Raw genomic sequence first — 26,239 nt, 5'->3', positions numbered from 1 at the left:
GGTCTGATGATTATATTTTGTAATATGGGGAAACCAAAGCCCACTTCCAGACCCCAAACAACCTAATGTTAAAGATTTTAAAGGAAATAAAATTTAAAATGTATTATATTCTTTTGTGGGGCAGCTAGGCGGAACAGTGGATAGAGAACCGGGCTTGGAATCAGGAAGACTCATGTTCATGAGTTCAAATCTGTCCCCCTACCCTTACTAGCTGTATGACCCTGAGCAAGTCACTTAACCCTGTTTGCCTCACTTTCTTCATCTATAAAATGAGTTGGAGAAGGAAATGGCAAACCACTCTAGTATCTCTGCCAAGAAAATCCCAAATGGGGTCATAAACAGTCAGACATGACTAAAACAACTAAACAACTTCTTTTACATTTACCTGCCACTATTTCCTATTCTAATTCTACTACAGATATAGTATTTCATTTCCATCTAGCAGACAACTATTAAGCATTTACTGTATGCAGGATACTGTGCTAGACAATAAGGAAAATATAAAATCTGGACAAAATATGGTTCCTGCCCTCCTGGAGTTTCATCCAAAAGTGGGTCAATCTAGTAAAATGAAATTTAATGAGGTTTCAAAACTTAGGTTGAATCTACTCCACAAGAATATGAAAAACATATTTTGGGGTTTCAGTGGACTAAAAGCTCAACATGAATCAACAGTGTAATATGGGAACCAAAAAAACAGCTAATACAATGCTGGCCTACATTAAGAGAGGAATAGCTTCCACTAATGAAGAAGTGATAGCAGTCCCACTATATTCTGCCTCAGTAAGACCACATCTGGAACATTATGTTGAGCTCTGAACACCACATTTTAGGAAGGAAATTAATATGTTGGAGATTGTTCAAAGGAAGGCAAACAAGATGGCAAAGGTCCTTGAGACCATCAAAACTTGGAGAAGAGACAACTCAGAGATGGTGAGAGAAATGAGCAGAAACAAGAAAACACTGTACACAGTAACAACCACATTGTGTAATGACTAACTTCGATAGACTTAGCTCTTCTTAGAAATGCAAGGATCTAAGACAACTCCAAAAGATTCATGATGGGAAATGCCATCTACATCCAGAGAAAGAACTATGGAGTCTGAATGCACATCCAAGCATACTGTTTGCTCTCTCTCTCTTTCTCTCTCCTCTGTTTCTCTTTGTTTTGTTTTTGCCTTTCTTACGGTTTCCTCCATTCATCCTAATTCTTCTTTACAACATGACTAATGTGAAAATATGTTAGATAGGAATGGATATGTAGAGCCTTTATCAGATTGCATGCAGTCTTGGGGCAGGGAGAGAGTTGGAGAAAATTTTAAATTCAAAAGCTTATGGAAGTGAATGTTGAAAACTAAAATTAAATAAATTGATTTAAAGATTTTTTTTTAAAAAAACAGAACTCAGAGGAACATTATATTTAAGTATTTTAACAATGTTTTATATGGAAAGAAAATTAGCTTCACTCTGGTTGACTTCAGAAGAGAGAAATAGAAACAATGGGTAGAAGTTGCAAAGAAGAAAATGCTGGCAATATGTCAGGAAAAAACTTCCTGACAATTGGAGCTGTCACAAAGAAGAATGGACCACGCCTCAGGAGGCAGAGAGCTCCCTTTCACTGAAGGTCTACAAGTAGTATCTGAATGAACATTTTATCATGTAGAAGGAATTCTTTTTTAAGGCACAGGTTGGCCTAGACAGCCCACTGAAGTCCCTCTCAACAATGGAATTCTGTGATTCTGATCATCCAATCCCAGTTTGAAGACCTCCAGTGAAGGGAAACCCATTACCTCCAAAATCAGCCCCCTCCACTTTGAGGTAGCTCCAGGAATTAAGAACTTTTTCCTTATGTGAAACCAAAATCAGTTTGTTTGCAAATTCTACCCATTAACCCTAATTCTGTCTTTTGGGGCAAAGCCATATATAAAATTCCAATGTTTTGCCAATATGACCTCATACTTGAAGAAAGCTATCACATATCCCTTAATTCTTCTCTTCTCCATGCAAAACTTTCCTAGTCCTTTCAATCAATTCAATTTAATTCAACAAACATGGTTTCCAAACCTCTCTCTGTCGTCGGATACAGTTTATCAACGTCCTTCCTAAAATTTGACACCTTTAACTGAATAGTATACTCCAGATGCACTCTGCCCAGAACAGAGTACAGATAAGCCTATCACCATCCATGTTCTCAACACTATGCTTCTATTATTTACTCATATTAAATTTCATTTTAATATATTCAGCACATTTTTCTACTCCAAAACCCTAATCTGTTATCCAATATGTTAACCATGTCTTCCAGCTTTGTATCAGCCGCAAAATAGTTAAGTGTGACATCTGTGCTTTCATCCATGTGTGACGGGATGTGATGCATGCCCAGACCACCTCAAATGGAGGCACCCATATGGGAGAGACAAGGGATGTGGTTCATCTGGAATTAGTGACGAACTCATTGAATGCTGCCTTACCAGCTCATTTGCTTAGGTTTTCAATTCACTCTTCACCATTTTTGTTATAGCTTTCCTAGGCCCTGTAATAGCTATCTGTGTTTCTCTGAGCCTTACCACAGTGCCCGGCACAGGTGGGCTGTAGTCCTTCATGCTCAAAGAGGACCAAAGTGTCATCGCTATGCCAGAGTCAGTGTACAGTGTGTCTGACTGTGGTTGATCAGACCAATTCGAGTTTAAAGGGCTCTACTACAGGTCAGGTACAGATAGTCCACATGAACATTTGGAGGGGAGATGTCTCTAAATTTGCACATCTTTTGAAGCGCTTAACAAATGGCCTTTGCCTGCCTGATTCTTGTCCAGTCATTTAACTTCTCTGTGTTCTCATGGACAAATTGAGCATCTGGGACTAGATTATATTCCAGAGCTAAAATCTGGGATTCATTAAAAAATGGCCTTTGGAATATTCAACTTTAGTGTCTTCAAAGTGAATAGCTTTGACACATGCTAGCTTTATGAACTTAGTCAAGTCACTTAATTTTTTAGTGCTCCAAGTAACTCTCTAAAACTGTTAAGCTACAGATTAGTTGCCTGTCTACCTTGGTAGAGGGCATTTCCTTGCCAAGAATTTTGTACATCAGTGAAATCATAGGCTCAAGACAAAAAGGAGACAGAGGAAGGAGAGATGAAGAAGGGAAGGAAGGGAGAGAGACAGAGACTGAGAAACAAAGAGAAAAATACATGATATATCATTGGTTTGGATATGATTCAGCCCATAAGATAACCAGTGAGACAAGGTTTGCTATTTTCAAAAATTTCATTAGAATTTTTTAGGTCGCTCTTTATTAATGGCACAGGGAGCTCTTACTTCAAACTTAATCTCATCCCAACATCGATATGCAAAATCTTTAAAGATTCAAGGTAGTTGCATGATAAGTAGGATCTACCCAATTCAGTTTACTTAAATTCAATACACATTTACTGTGCACCTACTATGTTCAAGGAAAGCACTGTACAAAACGTTAAGAACCTAAATATGAAAAATGCTGTCCCTGTGCACATGGTGTGCCTGATCATGCAGGAGTGGTTAAACCACATATACATATAACTAAAAACAAATTAGAATACCATTCAGTGCATAGGATTAGCTAGAGTAAAATGAAAGATTTGAAGAAGTTGGGATCAGTTCTAGGTAAAGGGATCAGGAAAGGGTTTATGGAGGAGAGGGACTTCAAGGGAGAAAAATTCAGTAGGTAAAAATATGTGGAGTATGTTCTTGGCATACAAGTATACTGTGTGTAATTAATAATAATATCTAACATTTATATAGAGCTTACTATAGGTCAGGCATTAAAAGCTATTCTAACAGCTTTACAATTATTATAATCCTCACAACCACCCTGGGAAATATGTGATATCACTATATCTTCATTTTACAGATGAAGAAACTGAAGCAAACAGAAGTTAAGTGATTTGACAGAAGTTAAGTGTAAACATATGAATATGGAAGTAGGCAGAATTTTAGAAAGGGAAACCACTATTAAATCAATTCAGCTCAACCATATATGTGTGAAAGGTTATAAAATGAAATAATTCTGTATATATAGAGTGGGGAAATATTGTAAAGAGTCTTGAATGCCAAGCTAAAGAATTTATATTTTATTCAGCAGGCACTGGAGAGCCACTGAAAAATTTTAGAGTGACATGAATAGACCTGTGCTTTACAAAAAATTAATCAATGCAAAGGATTAATAGTAGAAGGAAGAGCCTAAAGGTAGGGAGGTTAGGAAGGTCTTATAACTGCCTAAAAGCATACTTTATTAGAGATTGCACTGAGATGGCAGTGATAAACATGGAGAATGTATAAAGAAGGGAACAGGTAGACAAAGTATTATGAAGATAAAACCAACATAATGATGAAAAAAATGGCTGAATGAAACAACCAAAAAGATCTATCATTCTAATGTTGCTTCCATATCGTGTTTCCTAATATTCCAGCATCATATGCCCCAAATATGCTAAGGATATGCTGAATTTTCATTTTATGTGGATTTTGCATTATGTAGCCATAACCTCCCTGTTCTCCCCATTCATTTCAGAGCAGTTTATTTATCTGCTAATTCTAAGCTAACGAGCCCATAAATGAACACGCCATCATGTGTCTTTTAGGACAGTCCAGGGGATTTAATATAATATGAAATTGTGTCCAAGGATATTTAACAATCTTTGGTCAGACTTTAGCTGACTCTGTGTGCCTAATATGTGGCATGTATGTGGTAATCCAATCTGACCCAATGGTTCTTGGGTATCATTTTTAAAGCCATTGGGGAGATAAAAAGTATTAAGAGGGTAGCTTAGGCTTTCCATTGACACTACTTAGTCTTGACCCAGACTGCCCTAATGCTAAGCAGGAGGGATTTGGAGCATATAAGAATGATGGGAGCCAGAGCTGCACTAGAAATTATAAGAAACAAAAGGCCTCTGTGAATTTATGGACTAACTATGGAGAATTGAATTTTGAAGTAATTTTGATTCTTTTAAAAATGACCTAAAATTGCACTTGAATATTTTCCTTTAGTGTGAGTTCCACCCCAGCTACACACACACATACACATGCACACACGCAAATTCACATGTATGCCTCTCAAACCCCATCATAGTGTTACTCGAAATGCATTGAGTTTGCCATGGGCCTGACCTATTATGGCAAGGAAGAAATAAGTATTCAATTTTAAAATGCACCCAGCCAATGCCTTTTGGGGGACTCACAGATTTAATCTCTCTGGGCCTCAGTTTACTCTTCCATGAAATGAGGGGGTTGGAACAAATGTCCTTTGAGGTACCTTCTAACTCTAAATCTAGATCCCATGATTACTCACCAAATGTCTTTTGACATAAATTAGGAGTATCACATGTACCCCCTAAGGGGTAAAGGACAGCTAAGATCATGTCTGCTCAGGACACTTTTGAGAAGAGGTCAGTGTTCCTGCCCCTCTCGGCTGCTGAAAGAAACCAGAACCTTACGTGATATTTTTTTTTTTCCAGGAGCTTTTCCTCTTGAGCCTCAGCCTATGGAAAGAGTACTCAGAGTCAGAGGACTTAAGTTTGGATCCTGACTCTTGATTTAGAATCAGGGGACCCAACTTTTAATCTAACTTTGCCACTTGGGCAATTCATTTTGCCTGTTTCTTCATCTGTAAATTATAAATCTGAGCTAAATGACCCTTTGAGCTCTAAATCCATCACACCTCTCTGACCTAAGGCATTTAACCCCTTAGGCTTTGGTTTCCTCATTCTGTCTGTGTGGTACTAGATGGTCCTTAAAAGCCTGCATAGTATTAATCAGACTGTCCAAAGATTGCCTACAATAGTAAGGAATGGTAAATGAAAGTGAAAGTTAAGTCTTAAAATCCTTGGTATCCTCCGAAGTTGACATTTTGATAAACAGAACTCAAGTTGACTAAAAAAAAACTTACTATGTTGCCTTTTTTTTTTTAATGCAATGATAAACAGTATATCCTTAATATATGCAAATCTGGGTAACCATACATTTTCAAGGTTAGAGGATGACAATGCTGATGCCTTAGCAGGGACTCAGGGAAGCAGTGCCTGTAGAGAGGTAGGTGAATCAACCAGCTGATGTCGAAAATTGATCTTTCCATTCTCCATTTTTCCCAGGGCACTGCCTGACTTTCTGTGGTCCCTTTTCTATCCTGTGGAATGTAGAGGGTATAATCTTTCTCTTAGATTGTACATAAGTAGCTAGTGGCTCAGTACAAGGAGTGTTGAACTTGGAGTCAGGGAGACTTTGTTTCAAATCCTGCCTCAGATACTTAATAGCTGTGTGAACCTAGGAAAGTCAAGAGCTCTTAGCCTTGGTATCCTCATGCACAAAATGGGAAAATAATAGCATCTACCTCCCAGGGTTATTGTAAGGCTCAAAACAAGCAATATATACAAAGCACTTTACATATCTTAAAGTGATATACAGATGCTAGCTATTCATGTTTATTATTATTATTAGCAACAGCTAATAATTATGTAGTGTTTTAACATGATATATTATCATTTCATTTGATCCAGAAAACCCTGTGAAGTAAGTGCTATTATGATCCCCATTTTATAGATTTGGAGAGAAATTAAGTGACATGCCCAGAGTCACACAGCCTCCAGGTACCTGGGGTAAGATTCCATCTCAGGGTCCTCGACTCCAAAACCAGCACTTTTATCCATGCTGTCACCTATTATTATTAGATTTCATATTTCTGGAGGAGTAGGACTCAGCTGTTTTTTATGTTCATGTCTCCAGCATCTAACACAACTTAGGTATTCCATAATTTTTTTTAACCCAACAACATGCACTGTGTGCCAAGCATAATTCTAACTGCTGGGACAGTGGACAGACTAGGTGAGAACATTACAACAGCTATGATACTGTATTACAGGAAAAGTGCATTGGAGAAAGGCAAAGTCCTCTTTGAGGTTGGGGGGGACATATAGGATTCTTGTTCCCCCTCCCCCAACATTTATCCCCATTTCAAGATTTGTTTGGTTTGATTTTTTTTAATGCAAGATTTTAAATGAAAGAAAACAGCTTCTCTTCTAAATGTTTAAGTTAGGATATAAATTACAGGTAACTCCCCCTATAAACACAGCTGCAGCATCTCTTTGCATGACATTGAAGACAAACACTCCTGCTCTGGGCTCTCAGGAAATGCAGCAGATTCCTGCCTTTGTGAGAGCGGAATTAAGCCTGTCCTTCTGCCACCCCCCACGCTCAGTTCTTTTTGAAGATGTGGGCAAACAAACTCCTTCCTCCCTTCCACCCACCCCCATCTCTCTTAGGGTGGGAGATAAGTGGGAACATTTCCTCTAAACAGTTTCTACATGAAAGGAAAGGGTTTCCAGCTGGAATGAGAGACTGTATGTCAATTATAAACACATGAGCTAAATGGCAACAGCACAACAGAAAGGAACAGGGCAGAAAGAGCCTGCCATGAGGCTGTTGAGTGTAATGGTGACTTCTTATCTTGTTGAAACATATTTAAAAAGGTCAGAGGGTACACATTTCAGGAGTTGCAGCCCAGGCAAAGGAGGGTTAATAGATATGGTCTTTATAGGACATTGGGCAGCTAGGTGGCACAGTGAATAAAGCGCCAGGCCTGGAATCAGGAATATTCATCTTCCTGAGTTTAAATCTGGCCTCAGATACTTCCTAGCTGTGTGACCCTGGGCAAGTCACTTAGCCCTGTTTGCCTCAGCTCTCTCATCTACAAAATGAGCTAGAGAAGGAAATGGCGAACCATTCCAGTGTCTTTTCCACAAAAACCCCAAATGGGGTCACGAAGAGTCAGACACCACTGAAAAACAATCAGACAACAAAAGGATACTAGCCTTTGTCACTATAAGCTATATATTGGGGGGAAGGCTGGGGGCGGGGGGAGAAGCCATTTTTTAAAAAGTAAATGATTATTCCAACGTACCAATGGATCGATGATCTTATTTTCATGGGCATTAGTTATTCCATCCAGTGATACAGATTTCAACTCATTCATTCTTGCCTATCTATGTGTCTCTTTTTCACCACCACCATCATCATCCCCAACAATGAATGTTTATTAAGCACTGTGTGCCAAGAACTTGCTAAGCACTTATAATGGAAAGCAAAGAAAGGCAAAAAATACAGTCATTATCCTCTAAGAACTCATATTCTAATGAGGGAGACAACATAGAAATAAACATATGGATGTGTATATATGTATACACACATGCATACACATACTACATATGTATGTGTGTATACATATACATGCATGTGTGCATTTACATACATGTACATATTTTCTAAATGAAGGTAATCTCAGAGGGAAGGAAATGTATCCAGGTGTTCTCATAAATTGGTTTGCAAACTATGAAACAAATGATTTATCATAAATTCAAAATCAATCAATATAACTAGCTAAACCTATTTTGCTACTACTTATATTTAAATACATTAGTTTCAACACAAAATGCCAGGAGATTTCAACCACTTCCTTGCTATCTTTCTTAAGATTCTTTGTCTATTACTCAATTGTGGGTTTTCTGTTCTTCTGATTATGCTTTTTTTGTTTTGTAGTATTTCATAAAGGTCTTTCCAGATTTCACTGTATTCCTCATACTTGCCTATCTTAATTTTATTATGTATTCCATTTGTATTAATATGCCATAATTTATTTAGTCTTTCCAACCTTATTCTCCCAGTTACCCAGTTTTATATTCTATAAAAATATTTTAACAGCTCTTTTTTTTCCTTTTAATAATACTTTCAGGGCATACTCCCAATAACAGAAGGTTCAGTTGTTTTCCTAACTTTGGTGTTGGAGACTAATTAGGGGAAATCCCCTGATCAATTTGGTGATCTCACAGAAAGGTGAATATTTGCTTGGGACATTGAGTTTCTATTCAATTGGGGATGAATTATTTGCCTCAGACTGCCACCCTTTTGGGTATGGTCTATAAAAGGGAGTCAACAGAATAGCTACTCCTATTGCCTTTTTTACCCTGAGGGCAGACTGGTCTGTAGAGGGTGCCCTCACATTGGCGTTAATCTCTCACTCACACACACACACACACACACACACACACACACACACACCCTCCAAGGAATTAATTGATGGCCCATATTCAGCCCCCTGGGGTGACAACAGCTGGTACAATGAAGGAGTATTGAGAGACCTTGAGTTCCTGGACTCAGCCCTGAAGAATCAGGGGCAGAATCATTCATGCTTTCATCTATGTGTTCCCAACAGAGGAAAACCAAGAAGTCAAGTAGTGGAAATTCTACAATCCAGCCTTCTATTCTGAAAAGAAGTGTTTCCTATGAAGTAACAGCCTCTTAGGAGAGAAGAGGATGGTATATATGGTCCCCATAGAAGCGAGAATCAGTAAGGTAACTAAAACCATTAATATAGGTTGGGGAAAAGGAGAGTCAAGACAAAAGACCTGGAATTTGCCCTATGCTATACCTGAGATATTCCATTAGTGAAGGTTTGATAGGAAGGAGGTTGTCATATACAAGCTCATTTCTCTCCCAGGGAAAGTCCAAGCCCTCAAGAGAGTAAATACCGTAAGGGTGACAATATATATTTGAGTCTCTGGGGTGAAAGCAAGACTCACCAGAGTGTCAAGGGTTGCCCTACTAACAACCTGAATTTGTTTTTCATCTGAGGGGAGTCCAAAGTTTAGACATGCTAAAGGAAGAGAAATGTATTGATTGTTTATGGGTTACTGTGAGTTCCTTTTGTCTTTTCTACATTCATTTCTTGGAGTGAAATAATGTCTGTCTTCTACCCAACATTGATTTTTTAAACTTGTGCTTGTATGGAAAATGGGAACCCTTCTATTCACATTTGTGGAGAGCTTGACACAAACTTTATTTTGAGATTTCCCAAAGTAAGCTATGGGTAAGGGCAAAGTGAACCAAAGACTCCACCCAGTCTACATAAGCCCAGAGTTTGGGGTACTGGGCCACAAGTTACCAATAGACTTTTGAATAGAGGACCCATATGATCTTTTTTTTTTTGAGGCAATTGAGGCTAAGTGAGCATATGATCTTAATATCAGTGAATTCCCCTCTAACAGCTCTATTGAATTTGGAATAAAAACAAGACACAATAATTGAACACACTTCATATTACTGAAGGAACTAAATCTTTAGTGTCTCAGAAGGAGTTAGCCAAGGAAATTGTAATAATAGTTCAGAAACACAGAATTTGAGAGTTGGAAAGAATGTCAATGGCCATCTAGTTGAATCCACACACCAAAGGAATCCCTACTGTAATATACCCACCAAGTAGCTGTCTGGACTCTACTTGAAGACCTCCAAGGAGGGAAAATGCATCACCTCTGGCAACAACCCATTGCACTTTTGAACTGCTCTGATTGTTAGGAAAAATTTCCTTGTATCAAGTCTAAATGGGCCTCTTTGAAACTTCCTCCCTCTACGCCTGGTTCTGCCCTATCCAGCCAAACTGAAACAAACCTAATCCATCTTCCACCTAACAGCCATTCAATGAATTTTGAAGACAGCTATCACCCTCTCCTTCCCCTCTCCACTTATTCTTCTTTTCACTAGCCTAAAAATGACCATTTCTTTCACATGATTTTCATACATCATGAACTCAAAGACACCATCCTGGTTGTCTTCCCCTGGACACTCTTCTACATGTCAGCATCCTTAAACTTTAAGCCATGATGCTCAGAACTAAATACAGACTCCAGATAATATGACAAGGGCAAAATATAGAGGGACCATCTCTGATCCTGCCGACTCTGCCCCTCTTAATGCACCCTTAGATCGCATTTGCTTTTTGGCTTCTATATCATGGCAGCTGAAACCTTCAGATCATATTTCAGAATTGTTGATACATGCCTCTCCCATCTTATACTTGCAAATTTGATTGTTTTGTATTCAAGTGAAAACACCTTAAACTCATTGCTATTGAATTTCATGCAATGTCCCATCAAGGTCCTTCTGGAACATGACTGTCATCCTCTGTGTCCCCAGCCCCAGCTTTGTGTTATCTACAAATTTGATAAGCATATTATCTATGCCTTAATTCCAGTCACTGATAAAAAATGTTAAACAGCACAGGGCTAAGCATGGATCCCTTAGGTATCGTACATCTCAAGCAACCCACATGTCTTAACTGAAAACTGGCCCTGTACTGATCAGTCAGTTATTGCGTTTATGTTCCTTTGACTATTTACAGACAGCTGGGGGGGGGTGCCATGGGATACTTCTTTTTTCTGAATTCAGTACCTGTTCACTCTGCCCCTCCCAACTTGGAAAGTCCCTAATCTTTCCTCCAACTAGAAATCAGATTACCTAATGTTGTATTGTTTCCTTTTAATTAATTGGTCTTATTTAATTAATTGGTTTTAATGTATAAAATGGTATGTCTCTCCCTGTATTTGGGTCCAGACCTATACTGAGGAGGTTATTGGTCCCAGTTAGTTGGGCAATTACCATGCAATGCTTAATGTAAATAAATACATTAAACATATCTTAAATATGTAAATATAAATCAATATGCTCAAAGCTTTGTTTCCTCAGTCATTTCATCTTTTACCCACCACACCTGGGAGGAGGTTTCCTCATCTGTAAAATGAGAAGGTTAGACTAGATGAACTCAGAAATCCATGATGCTAGCATTCACTGATTTCTTTGCAGGGCAAACAACATTATTTTAGTGGAAACTAGTATATAAACCATAAAATGTATTAGTGGACTATCTCAGTATCATTTAGCCTTGTGACATAACTGCATACAGTAGTAATTTGCTAACATTCTACAGTACCCACATAAATTAGCCAAGGCAGGTATGGAGACCTCAACAACAATAAAGCATTCAAGAAGGACTTACTGTCTTAAAGATACTAGACGAAATATAGAAGAAAACAGAGGAAAGAGCCAAGCCTGGCAGAAAGGAACTCATCTGGTACTCTTTAATGAAGCCAGGGATGTCTAGAGTATGCCCTACTACCTTGTTGGGAGCAGAGATAAAGGAGGGAAAGTACAGGAGTGTCAGGAGGAGGGTGGGAATTACAGAATCACTACCTTCCTGCTCTCCAGTGGAATAGGGCATATTTCTTACTGTCCTGCTCAGCCCACACTGGCCATAGATGTAGCCATAGGAGGACAGCACCAGAATCTTACAGAGGCTGCCAGTGCTCTAAACAGCTGTGTGTCTCTCCTCAGTGCCAATAAGTTCTCTGCCCATCCCAGTGGATTTTCTTGTGCACCTTTCTTGGGAGATGCTGTAGGGCATCTTAAAAGGCTACCAGGAAACAGTGAAAAGAATCTTGAATGTGGTGTCCAGAGACGTATCTGCTCCAGAGGTTATTGCCTATGTGACCTATAATAAGGTATAGTTCTTCTCTGAGCCACCATTTCTTCTTCTGTAAAATTGAGGGGATGACACTACGTCATTTCCAAAGTAGCTTCCAACACTGATATTACCTAATTCTGTGATTCCTTGATTCAGGTAAAAGAACACTAGAATTTGGTATCTGAATCATATGTCAAAAAGTTAAATAATTATCTTAATTTAGCTGGTATTCATAAAATTATAGAATTTTAAAACTGGGGGACTTTATGTTTTCAATCCCCTCATTTTACAGAGATGAGGAAATTAAGAGAGGTGCGGAGATTAATTTAAGAAAACACAGCTATTTGGTGCTAGAACCCGCACTAAAATCCTGGTCATCTAAGTTTTAGTCAAGTTTTTTCCTCTTCTTACTATACCTGCTTCTCAGTATTTGGGGTCAGGAGTGGGGTTTAATCTCTAGAGGGAAAGAAGACAAAACCATTCTATCATCTGCCCTCTCCTCTCAGATTTCTCAGAACACTTTGCCTTATCTCCTTTTTCCCTATCACATTCTCATTTTTGTCTCATTAATTTATGTACATTTCACATCTTTTCCCTTCCCCAGGAGATTATAAGTTCCTTAAGATCAGGGATGCATGATTTTTCATCTTTGTCTCCCTGAGGCCAAACACAAGACATGGTACATAGTAAACACAATAAATGGTTCATAGGGCTAAATTTTTAAATCAATTCTCAAGTCTTTAAAGCGATATTTAACACTTTATTATCTCCTTCCCACTTCTTAAAGAACCACAATGAACCATCACATTGAACCATCATGTCACCCAAAGCGAGAGAATACAACTGCTATATTGCAAACAAGACAGAGGATGCCTTTAAACATTGACCTTGACAAAAATGGGGAAGCCCAATCCAGAAATGAGCCTCTGGGGAATCCCAACTATAATGGAGCAGGATTGATCGACAGAGCTGTGCACTGATTCGTACTATAGCACATCCATTTGTCATACAAATTATAATGAATCCTTATTTCTTGATTTACATTTAGGTCTTCACACAATTTGCTGCTCCTGCCATGTTTACATGGACCATCTGGAAGAACTAATGAGCCAAGCCTCACTAGAAATTAGAGTTGCTTTGACCAAACCTAGAAGAGTTTTACTGGCAGGAAATGGTTTGCTTTTCTCTGGAATAATAAAGGGTTTAAAACATGAGTTTCACTAAATGCAGGGAGAGAATATACAAGCTGAACTCAGGGTCAGCCGGCATCCCCAATTAGCTCTCAAATCTTTGGTCATGGCAAAGAACATGTTAAGACATTAGAATTCATGAGCTGAACTGGAATGGACCTTCATTCAAGCATATTGGACCAAAATTATCATTCACATTCTTCTTATTATTAAATGAGGGTCAGTTTCTCCTTCTAGGTTTACTAAATTAAAACAATTCTAATTTAATCCAACTCCTTCATTTTACATTTTACAAATGATACCCAGAGAGATTAATGCAGCTACTCAAAATCACCAGGTAGAAAGGAGGAGAAATGGAATTGAAATCCAACTTTTCCGATTTAAAATCCAGGGCCCTTTCTATTACTGTTTTCTCTTAAAGATTTAACAAGAAGAAGGACATGAATGACAATTTGGTTGCTTTCTGCTTGCTTAACTACCACCATGGCAACTATCTCTCCTATTGCTGGAAAATCTTGGGACAAGTGGACTGTCTTTTTTTTTTTAACCTTTCTCCCATCTATCTTTTAGCAGCTTCAAAGCTATTCATGCTTCTCCCGCTAACACTGATTGAGAAACCTTGCCAAAAAATATACATAGGAAAAGGACAATAAAATGTTCAATGTTACTTTAAAGCTGTGATAATTCATTTGGAAATTAACTCAATAAACCATTTAATGTGTCTATCGTGTACCATGTCCTGTGCTTGACCTTAGGGAGAAAAAGCTGAAAAATGGTGCAGGGCCTATTAGTGTAGGAACTCTGGTGGATGGCAATAAGATTTCTTTTCCATCCCACCTTCAGAAGTTTGAAAATAGCACTGGATCAGCATTCAAGAATCTTCAGATCAAGTCTCAGCTTTAGTTCTAACACTCAATTCCCTTCATCTGGCTGAGTTGCAGTTTCCTCACCTGTAAAATGCAGCTCAGGAAGAATTTCTCCAACGTCTCTTTAAGCTTTAACATTCTATGAGTCTGAAACAAGATGTGGATTTTCAGCTTCCCAGATCACTGAGCTAGATGTGGCCTGTCTCTTGGAAAGGAACAATCCATAGTAGGGAACCTTGTAATGCCCAGTAACCAGGATGTTTATTACAGCCTCATCAAAATGTAAGAAGACTCAAATGGAACACCTGGAATCATTTTACATAGCAACCGAACTTGTAAATAAATCTTGGTCGAGTACAAGATTAACAATAGCTACCACTTCCCTTACAGAAACAGAGGTCATCAGCTTCTACATGTTCACAGAGTGGGAGAGATTCCCTCTGCATTTCCCTCTACCACCCTAGAAGCAGTAACAATCAAGATAACACAGAAGGAACCGAAGACCACTTGCCCACCAGTGTTTCTGCTTCCTGCCCCCCCCCCAAAAAAGAGCAATCTTTTTACACCTTTCTTATTGATTCACTATTTTTTTTATCTTTCCTCAAGCTTCCCACAACCCCTTCTACCTGCTAAGAACCTTGCTTTTTAACACTTAAAAAAAAAAGAGAGACCATTTACTGAGAAGCCACCTCTCATTCCCTGCTCATCTGACATCAGATGCCCTCAGATACTATTTCCTTCACCACTGTCTTACATGAAGAGGTGGCCCTTTTCCTTCTCAAGGCAAATGCCTCTATATGCACAAGTAATCCTATCACGTCCCATATTCTCCATCAGTTTGCTTCCTTTATCATCCCTACTCTCTTGCTAATCTTCAGCCTCTCCCTTTCTATTGCCTACAAACACACCCATGTCTCCCCCACCTTTGAAAAACCCTCAGTTCATATTCCTGAAGGAACTAAATCTTTAATGTCTCAGAAGGAGTTAGCCAAGGAAATGATAATAACAGTAATAACAGCTCAGAAACACAGAATGGATAGCTTGCTAACTATCATCCTATATCTCTCCTCCTTTTCAATGCAAATCTCCTTGAGAAGGTTATCTGGAATCTGTGTCTGCTTCATTTCTTCTCTCTTCTTAACTCTCTCCAATTAGACTCCTGACTTCATCATTTCAATGACATTTCTCTCTCCAAGGTTACCAATGATCTCTTAATTGCCCAATGTAATGGCCTTTTTCTCAGTCCTCATCCTTTTTTGACGTCTCTGTACCCTTTAACACTGTCAATCACCCTCTTCTCCTTGATATTCTATATTCTTTAGGTTTCAATGACAATGCTCTATCCTGCTTCTCCTCCAACCTGTCTAATCACTGATTTTCAGTCTTCTTTGCTAGGTCTTTATCCAGTCAAGAGTGGGGAACCTGCAGCCTTGAGACCATATGTGGCCTTCTGGGTCCTCAAATGTTGCCCTCTGTCTTAATCCAAACTTCACAGTGTCCTGTAATAAATAAATAAAAGGACTTGTTCTATAAAACTTGGACTCAATCTAAAAGCCATACCAAGAACCTAGAAGGTCACATGTGTCTGGTTTCCAGATCATTGCTGTTAACTATGGGTGTCCCCCAAGGTTCTGTCATAGGCCTTCCTCTCTTCTCTAGCACTTTTTAAGCCACTTAACAATCACTATTTAACTTTTTTAATGTAAAATTAGTAAAAATTAACTTCACAAGTACTATATGGAGGAACTATGGGTAAATAATTTTTTGTGGAAAAGATCTGAGGGTTTTATTGGATTGCTAGCCTCATTTGAATAAAAAAAAAACTAAAGAAATCTTAAAGTACATTGAGAGAGGTTTAGCTTCTAGGAATCTGGATGTGATATGATGGTCCCTCTATACTGTGCCTGTTTAGACTGGACATATTAAGCATTATATTCCATCCTGGGCATCACAATTTAGGGAAGACATTGATAAGGTCCAAAGGAGGGAAACATAGATGGTGAAGTGCCTTGATTTCATGTCATTTGATGATCCTTTAAGGAAAATGGGAATATTTAGTTTGGGAAAAAGAACACTCGGGGGAACACATTATAGATGCGTTCAAGTGTTTGAAGGACCATCACATTAAAAAAGGATTGAACTTGTTCAATTTGGCCCAAGACATCAGTGCCAGAAGGAAGGAGTGGAAGTTTCAGAGACAAATTTAGACTCAACAACAGGAAAAACTTCCTTATAGCAAGAACTGTTCTAAAGTGTAACGACATCTTGAAAGGGAGTAGGCTCTTCTTTCTTGGAGATCTTCAAAAGAATATACGACCAGTTTAGGGGCACATTGCATTAGGGATTCCTTTGGGGGTATGAGTTGGACTAAATGTCCCCTGAGATCCCTTCCAGCCCTAAAATTCTATGATTTAATCAGTGGTACAGAATTAGGAGAGATAGGTAGAAGCTACAGAGAGGTAGTTTTTGGTTCAGTATAAAGAAAACTTGCTAATAATTCAAGCTGTCCAAAAGTGAAATGGACTGCCTCAGATGGAAATGATGTTTTCTTCAATGTAGTGTGGCCTACTTCAAATAGTGGCCTATTTTCACTGTCCATCTCCCATGCCTGGAAGACTCTCCCTCCTCATCTCTGTCTCGTGGCTTCCTTCAAGTCCCAGCTAAAGCCCAACCTTCTACAGGAGGCCTTTCCTGTCCCCTTTAATGCTAGTTTTCTGCTGATGATTTCCAACTCATCCTGAATATATCTTGTTTATACATGGTGGTTTGCATATTTTCTCTCCCATTCAATTGTGAGCTTCTTGAGGTCAGAGACTGTCTTTTGCCTTTCTTTGTAGCCTCGGGCTTAGCACAATGCCTAGGACGTAGAAAGCCCTTGATAAATGTTTACTGACTGATTGTAGAAGCTGATATCCACTTGTGGGGAAATGGTAGAGAGGATTCCTACTCAGGTATGGGCTAGACCAGATAATCTCAGAATCCTCTCCTAGATCTCAGATTTTATAATTTTGATTTATAAATTTGATTAGAAGGATCAATCATATCACTCATTGTTCAATGTCCTTTCCCTCATAAATGTGTATTTCAATGCTTCATTAAATCCCACATAACCAACTTAAAATTATAAATAGTTTGTTCACACAAAGGCTATACCAGAGGCCTCAAAAATCAACATTTGCTTTCAAGGTGATTAGACCCCTAGCAAGTCACTTAAAACTCTCTCATACTTCAGTTAATAGCACCTACCTCTAAGGTTTGTTGTGGAGACCAAACAAGGTATCATAGGTAAGTTCTTTGTGTACCTTAAAGTGATATATAAATGTTAGCTATTATTATAATGGGATATAAGGGGGGGAAAGAGTCCTAAACCAACTAAGTAAAAGCTTTCCCAGTTTCCTTCTCAGCAAACTTGAAAATGTAGTAATGCATTGTACAACACTCGTACCCTATATACATGAAGCATAAAAGTGAGGACTTTTAAGGGCAGCTAGGTGGTGCAGTGAACACCAGCCCTAGAGTCAAGAGGACCTGAGTTCAAATCTGGCCTTAGACACTTGACACACTTACTAGCCTTGTGACTTTGGGCAAGTCACTTAACCCCAATTGCCCTCCAAAAAGCAAAAAAAAAAAAAATGAGGACTTCGTTATTCATTCATTCCCAAAAGAACGATGCTAACATGAAGACATATCTCTCATTCAAAAATGAGATAACATGTAAAGCTCTTTGCAAACCTTAAAATGCTCTGATAAGTGCTAGCTGCTTTTATTATCCAGTGTGAACTTGGAATCAAAATAAGTGCTGCTGGAAGGAACCAAGGGTGTTTAAGCTAGAGAAGAAAAGGCTTGGGGATAATGAGATCATAATAATGTCTTCAAATGTTTAATGGGCTGTCACATGGGAGGAAAAGTAGACTTGCTGTGCTTTGTCTCAAAGGAAAGAACTAGGGGAAACGTGTGAATGTTGAGAAAAATTTAGGTTTAAGGGGGAAAAAAATTCTAACCATTAGAGAGAGTAATCCAGAAGTTGAATGAACTGCCCCAGAACCAAAGAGGTTTTTCTTTCCTGAAGGTCTTTAAGGAAAGGCTAAATTTCAGCAGAGGGGATTCTTATTCATACAAGTTAGGGATGGAATTCTTTCTGACATTCCTCCCAGATTCTACAGTTTTGTGATTCTGACCTAGGGTCCAATCTTGGCTCTAACAGTGCCTCAATATTTTTTATCATGGACAATTTATTTCTCCCTGCTGAGCCTCAGTTTCCAAATCTGTAAAATAGGGACCTGCTCTATTTGCTTCATATGATTGGTGTGAAGAAAGGCTTTTATAAACCTTGAAGAAATTTTCCTTATTATAGGATGATAGTGATAATAGCATATAACAAGCATTTATTTAGGACTTCTAGGTTTGCTAAGTGTTTCACGAATATTGACTCATTTTAGCCTTACAACAACCTGGGACAATAGGTGCTGTTGTAATAGGATCATAGATTTAGAGCTGTCAGTCAGTCAGTCAGTCAATAAACATTAAGTGCCTACTGTGTGCCAGGCATTGTTTGCTAAATGCTGTATATACAAAGAAAGGCCGGGTTAGTTCCTGTCCTTTAGGAGCTCACAGACTAACAGAATGCAGCAATAGCATGCAAACAAGCCATAAACAGGATAAATTGAGATGATTGCAGAGAAAAGGCACTAGCATTAAGAAGGGCCAGGAATGGCTTCTGACAGAAGGTGGGACTTTAGCTAAAATGTGAAGGAAGTCCAGAAGTTCAGGTGAGATGGGAGAAAGTTCTAGGCATTACAGATAGCAAGAAAATGCTTGGATTCAGAATACGGAGTATCAGTGTCACTGGATAGCAAAAAAGAGGAATGGAGTTAGAATACTGGAAAGGTAGGATCGGATGGGTTGTCAAGGGCTTTAAAAATTCTTCTGCACTCTCCTCCTCTCACTCCTCCCTCTTCTTCCTTTTTCCCTTCTCCTCTTCTTCCTTACCCACCTCCTCCCCCTGCCTTTTCATATTTTCCTTATTATTGCACACGTTCTAGATTATAAAACAAAACACCCTAACAAACCAAGGCAACCAAGTGAAAATCTCAGAGGAAAATAAAAGTAAACAAAGCAGAAGACTAGCACGAATCACCAAAAGATCACATTTAAATGATTTTTCCTTATCTGTTAGCAGCCTCCAGCCTGGCTGGGATCAGTTGGTTTCATGGGACTGAGTGAAGATACAACAAAAACATCTGGATGGAGCATTCCAAAAACAGACTCTGTTGGAGGGAGGGACGTGAATAATCTTGCTTGACAACTGAGCTTGGGGAGGAATGGAATTCAGGTTTGCCTTGGGGCTTAGGCAATGCAACCTCTTGGTGATAAGGCTTTCTCCAAGATGCTTCCCAGCTGAAGCCAGGACATCTCTTCCAGACTGGGACTTCAGCACAGAGCCCTTTTCTTTTCCATATCTAGCCACCCAATTTTTAGCCAAAGTCACTCCTGTCATCGTAAATCTACACGACTTCAATTAGGGCTCTAGAGTCTGGAAGGCAACTGACTTTCTAATAGCCCCAAACAACAATCAGCATTCCCTGGCCCCTACTCCCTACCTCCTCCTTTTCAATCTCTTACAGTCAATTTAGGATCATAGATTTAAAGATGGAAATGACTTTAGAGTCATTCAGACTTTAATTCATGTAGAATTAGTTACAGGCTACTCAAGCCAAGCCCCTTATTTTAGAAAGGAGGAAGATAAAGGAAATCCGAAGGAGATTGAGTTACCTAAGTTTCCATAAATTGTTAAGAAGGAAAGCCAGGATCTGAAACCAAGTGTTTATACTCCAGAACAAAGCATCTTAGCCCTGGAAAATGCTGTCTGTGTTGATTTTGTGTGTTGTGCAAAAGGCTAAATAATCAAAAACTGCCGTGGGCTGCTCAGTGTCCAGCACTTAGCATGATTTGGAGAAGTGAATAAGAAATGACCAGGCCATGTGGGTAGTTCGAGGAAGAACAATGAACTCCATTTATTGATTCTTAGGGCAAGGTTTTTATAGAGCAGTGAGACAAAAGAAGACTCAAGTATTCTTGTCATTATCTTAGCCTGTCATATCCTGGAAGTAGCATGGAATAGATAATTTGATAAGGATTTGTTATCTAGGAGACTAAAGTCTTAGGGTAAGACCTTTGATCTAGGCCTCAGGTATCTGCTAATGCAGTCGCAGTCATAAACGGATACAATTGAGAGCAAACTTCAAAGCCAAAGCTGCAGTCCTCAAAAGACATCACATCTAGAGCTGACCACCCAAAGATACCTGAGTGCTGAATCAAATATTTTGTCTCTCAATAACGAAAATCTTGGGGTAGAGCCTATTCATCTCAGAACTCAAGTAGCATCCTTATAAGCGTCACCCATAACAAAGAACTCAGGAGCTAACAACAAAAAGTCACATCACAAAGAGATTCTTGTTTTAAAGTCCACTATTAGGATTTAATATCTGAGTCCTGAACCAGGCCTCTTTGGCTTCTCACAAAAAACTTTTATGAAAAAAAGTCACTGTGTAAAATTGTCAAGCACATCAACTCCATGTATGCATATACTTAAATTATAAATAGGAGTGCAATATATTTATAATGGCAGCTAGTTTGCACATTGGATAGAGCGCCAGGCCTGGAGTCAGGAAGACTCATCTTTCTAAGTTCAAATCTGGCCTCAAACACTTACTAGCTGTGTAACCCTGAGCAAGTCACTTAACCCTGTTTACCTTAGTTTCCTCATCTATAAAATGAGCTGGAGAAGGAAATGGCAAACCACTCCAGTATCTTTGCCAAAAAAAAAAAAAAATGGGTTAAGAAGAGTTGGACACAACTGAAAAATGACTGAAAATATATTTATATATGTGTGTATATATAGACATATATATATATATATGTATATATTCCTACTTGTGTCTATCCTGTCCATTTTGAAGTCAAAGCCAAGGCTTCCCAGTAGTCTAACTTCTGGCCATATACACCAAGGTGACTGAAAACAGAAAAAAAAAGTCCAATATATCAAAACATTTGTAACAAAACATGTGTGTGTGAGACAGAGAGAGAGAAAGAGAGAGAGAGAGAGAGAGAGAGAGAGAGAGAGAGAGAGAGAGAGAAGAGCAGAAGCGACATGGTCAACTGGGAATGGCAAACTTTGATATATAAATGTCATAGAACATTAATGTGTAGTAACAAATGACTTTAGCGGTATCTAGGAAGACCTATATGAACTGATGCTGAATGAAGCAAGCAGAATCAGAAAAACAGTAGAGTATAAATGAAAAGATCATGAAAAGGGAAGGCAGCCTAACTTAATTACTCTGAGTAATTAAGAAACCCATAATAGCAATAGAGAACAAATAATGAAACATAGCAAAGAGGAGACTATGGGGAGGGAGAGAGAATGGGTACATACCTTACCAGATGTGGTCACTGCATTGATTGTTTTTATTAATATTTTTTTCTTTCTTACAAAGGAGGATTCAATTCCAGGGCAAGAGGTGTATATAACTGTGTTGTTAAAACACACACACACCAAAAAGCACCAATAAAATGTGATGTCTGTTTGCTAAAGCTTTCTCTTTCCCCAGGGGCACTTAGGGAGTTTCTTGAGAATCCATTTTAACTTGGCAGGCAAAAAACGATAGCTTACTTCACGTAGTTGGTGACAAAGGAGTGGCCAAACAGTACTGCCATAGCCCTATTTCTCTTTGTGGAAGGGAGGCTGTAAACACGTTCCTTTTCCTAGGAAAGCAAACAAAGAGCCCACACCCAAAAGCCAGTCCCAGTTCATTGTAACATAGAGCTGTTGATCAGAGCCTCTGAATTCTTGTACTGTTATACTCCAAGTATGTCAAGTGTACTAAACATATTTAGCTTCACCACCTGTTCTGGAAATGAAATATCCAGGCCAAAATCTCCCCCACCCTCAAAGTGTATAGATATTTTCAGTGTGGATTCACTGGGAATCTTTTCAAGTATGTTCTATATTAGTTTGCAAATTGCACTAATGCTGCGTGCCACATGGTTGCTGGGTGAGGCTTTTTTGTGCTTTGGGTCTGGGCCCTAAGAAAGCAGGGCTCTGCTTCCCCCAGGTTTTCAGATTTATTAAAATAATAAAATCTCTTGGTAAGGCCCTTCCCTTATGCCCCCTCCCCAAATAAAACCTCAACAACTGACAAATATTGATGATCTACACACAGACTGAATAGAATACGGGACGTCCAAATCAGGAAAACCTGGGTTCCAATTCTACCTCAGAATATACCTCCTGGTGGTTTGCATGTCGTTTCCCTGTGAGCTCCTTGGGATCAGAGGCTGCCTTTTGCCTTTCTTCATATTCCCAGAACTCAGCACAGTGCCTGGACCACAGCAGGCATTTAACAAATGCCTGTTGACTGACTGACCTCTGCCAACAACGGGCAAATCATTTAACCTCTTCCATGAAATTGCGGAACTGGGCTAGATGATCTCTGAGATTCCTTCCTACTGAATCTGTGATCCTCAGTTATAAAGGACTTTGTGCATCTTTGTGGTTGGAGTATGTTGCCACACTGACCTCAATCAATTGACCTGCTTACATCTTAGAGGGAGGGATTGTAGGAAATTTGAAAAAAGCAGAACACATGCTCTGCCTTTGTGGAGCTTACAGTATAGTTAGAGTGATGAGATGGGCGCATATGAACTGTTAATGCTCACTCACATTCCTATAGTACTTTAGGAATTCCAGTATACTTTCCTATAGATAGGTAACAAGCATTATTATCCCCATTTTAGAGATGCAACGATCAAGACAGAGAGAGGTTAAGATACCCAGAGTCTCACAGCTAGGAAGTATCAGAGCCAGGATTCAAACCTAAACAGACTGGTAATTCTGCCCATAACTAACAGTCTTAGAGAGTTGCCTGGGTCACTCAGAGATTGTGACTTGTCCACGAGCATAAAACCAGCATGTGAACCTAGAACTTTCTGACTCTTAAGGCTTCCCCCAGCATCTAGCACAGTGCCTTGAGAGCATTCAGTCACTGTTTGTTAAATTATTGAAACTGAATGCTATCAACATTCAAAAAATTCCATAATCTCACGCTTTTATAGTGCATGGAAGTCTACAAAGCACTTAGCAATCTTGTAAGGGAGGGAGATGGACATTCAATCCCTTCATTATTGCAATAGATCTAGGGTCTTATCAATCACAGGTATTCTCTCCAAGGACTCAGATCACAATCCATCCTTATCAGCTCCATATGACTCTCTTCCTGTAGTGAAAAATTCAAACAGAATCCATGCATAAGAAATCCTGCAGGCTACATATTGACTTGGTTTTAAAATGTAATATCATCTATATTTTATTGTATTTTTGTTCATTTTATTAAATATTTCCCATCCGGTTCCCATAATACTCAGGAGTGTTACTGGTACCATGTACCCATGTTGGGTACTTCTGCACCAGTCTGTGCCCTCCCATAACATTGCCTCAGAGAAGCTACCCAAAGGGTAGGGCTGCTCTCTCATGTCCTCCTGACATCTTTGGGCCCAGATCTGAACAGCAGCAAAAAGAAAAGGAGCAGGAAAATCAGCCTAATTGCCTTTGGGAAGTTCCAAAGTTCATTTAAGGACTCCAAGCCTATGGAGATAAATAATAGCTGAAATGTCTATTGTACTTTTATGATTTATAAAGCATTTTATGTTTATTATGGCATCTGATCTTCACAACCACCCTCTGAGGTAGGCAGCAAGGTATTATTAATTCCTTGCAGAACAGTGGAGAGATGGAACTCAGGATTGGGGAACTATAAGACGGCAGAGTTAAGACTTCAACTCACATCTTCTGACTTAAGTCCAGTGAGCATTCATTCCACTACACCATATGGTGTGAGATATAGAAGGAAATACAAAAGTTGCTCTATTCAAGGAACTTGAATCATTGCAGGAATGTATAAATCAATACAAGAGAAGATAAAAGGCATATATAAATCAATACAATGCAAAGTAGAATGAAAGTTTACAAACTCAAAAGGAGGTCATATTATAAGACATTAGAAGAGATACAGATTAAGCACCTTTTCTAGTTATGTCTAGGAGGTCAATTCTTAACCAAGCAAAGGGACTGTGGTGATCACAGAAGATAAAATGGTGTCAATTCCATGAAATTGAAAAGTGTTTATGCAAATAAAATTAATGCAAGTAAAAGAAGAGGAGAAATAGTGGATTGGGGGAAAGACTTTGCATCACATATCTCTAATAAAGATCTGATAGTCAATATATATGTATATATATACATATATTAGACCAAATGCCATTCTTCAAAAGATAACTGATCAAAAATACAACCATTTCTCAAAATAATAACTACAAATTTAACAAGCATATAAAAGAATACTTCAAACCATAAATAACAAGAGAAATGCAAAACAACTTGAAGTTTTCTTCTCACACTGGGCAAATTTGCAAAGATGACAAAAGATAGGAATAGTGCTTGCTGGTGAAGTTATGGGCAGGAACAATAACGTTCTGTTGGCAGAGCTGTGTGTTGGTCCAATCATTCTAGAAAGCAATTTGTTATGAGATGTTATACAGAAAAGCAAAATGTTATGAAAGCGATTAAAATATTCATAACATTTAACCCAGGCATAGGTTCCAAGGAGGTCAATTGCAAAAATAAAGTCCCCAAATATTTATAGCAGCACTTTTTGTAGTAGCAATAACTGAAACCAAAGCAGATGTTTGGGGAATGGCTAAACAAGTTGTGGTAAACGACTATAAGAAAACAGCACTGCACTACAAGAAACAATGGCTATGACAAATGGAGAAAGATGGGGAAAATGCTTATATGAACTAATGCAACGTGAAGTAAACAGAACCAGGACCACCACATACAGAGTTCCACAACATAAATGGAAAAAACATCTACAAAATAATCCAATTTGAATGCTGTGAAGATCTGATGACAAAATTTTGGCCCCAAAGAAGAGAAATGGAGAAAGCTCTTCCCACCTACTCTAATCTCATTTATCTCTGAAGGTGGGGAACTGCAAATGTAGAACACTGAATACAATATTAAACCTTTATCAGTATGCTAGTTAGTTTTGCTGAATTGCTTTTTCTCCCCTCTCTTTTATATTTTTGTGACAGGGCATAGTTTTCTGGGTTTGGGAGAAGTGAGGGACACATTGGAAAATGTAGGTAATTTAAAAGCAAAAAATACCAATAAACATGAATTTAAATAAAAAAAGAAAGTACATGAAGATGTTGTGGGAGATCATAAAAGGGAATAATCCCTGGTACAAGCAAGAGCTAAGGAAGATTATATAAGCAGATTATATTTCAGTTGGAACTTGAAAGATGGGTAGGATTTCAACAGATAGAAATTTGGGGGGAAGATATGGCAGGCATAGTTCCTTTGGTACCAAGTCTAGTATCTTGCATTAGGACAGGCACTTGGTGAATGTTTAATAAGGAATAGCAAGGGCAAAGGCACAAAAGAATAAAGTGTGAGAATAGCAATAGAATGAATAAAGTATGGGAATAGCAACATATCTTACTGACTGGGACATAAAGGCTTCTAGTCAGAGGTCCTGGGTTCAAATCCCGCCTCTATCAGGATTATTAGTTAAATCACTAGTTAACTATGTATCTTAAGCAAGTCACTTTCCTTTCTCTGGAAAGTTTTTTCACCCATAAATATTTCATCCGAATATTTCTTTGAGGAGGTTGGATAAGACAATTTCTAAGGTTTCCTCCAATTCCAGATGGTCTGACTAAGTGTGAGATATTAGTACTCTCTAAATTTTGGTACCCAAGGGATAAAACCCTAATTTTTCTTTCCTAGTTAAAACTTTGAC

General features: G+C 38.6%; 1 protein-coding gene across 1 annotated transcript in view; it reads right to left on the bottom strand.

Moving 5' to 3' along the window:
* The window catches only part of FREM1 (FRAS1 related extracellular matrix 1), a 271,046-nt gene extending 248,778 nt beyond the window's left edge, over positions 1 to 22,268 (bottom strand). The window contains exon 1 of the mRNA XM_069090684.1: positions 21,814 to 22,268. The gene's annotated coding sequence lies outside the window, so the exon portion shown is untranslated. The remainder of the gene's footprint in view (positions 1 to 21,813) is intronic.
* Between the last annotated feature and the right edge of the window lie 3,971 nt (positions 22,269 to 26,239).

This window comes from Petaurus breviceps, unplaced genomic scaffold, assembly GCF_028583685.1.
Source record: "Petaurus breviceps papuanus isolate PSGF00001 unplaced genomic scaffold, PetGlider_PUasm1.0 187, whole genome shotgun sequence".
Classification (NCBI taxonomy): domain Eukaryota; kingdom Metazoa; phylum Chordata; class Mammalia; order Diprotodontia; family Petauridae; genus Petaurus; species Petaurus breviceps.
This window is presented reverse-complemented; position numbering and strand designations above follow the sequence as displayed.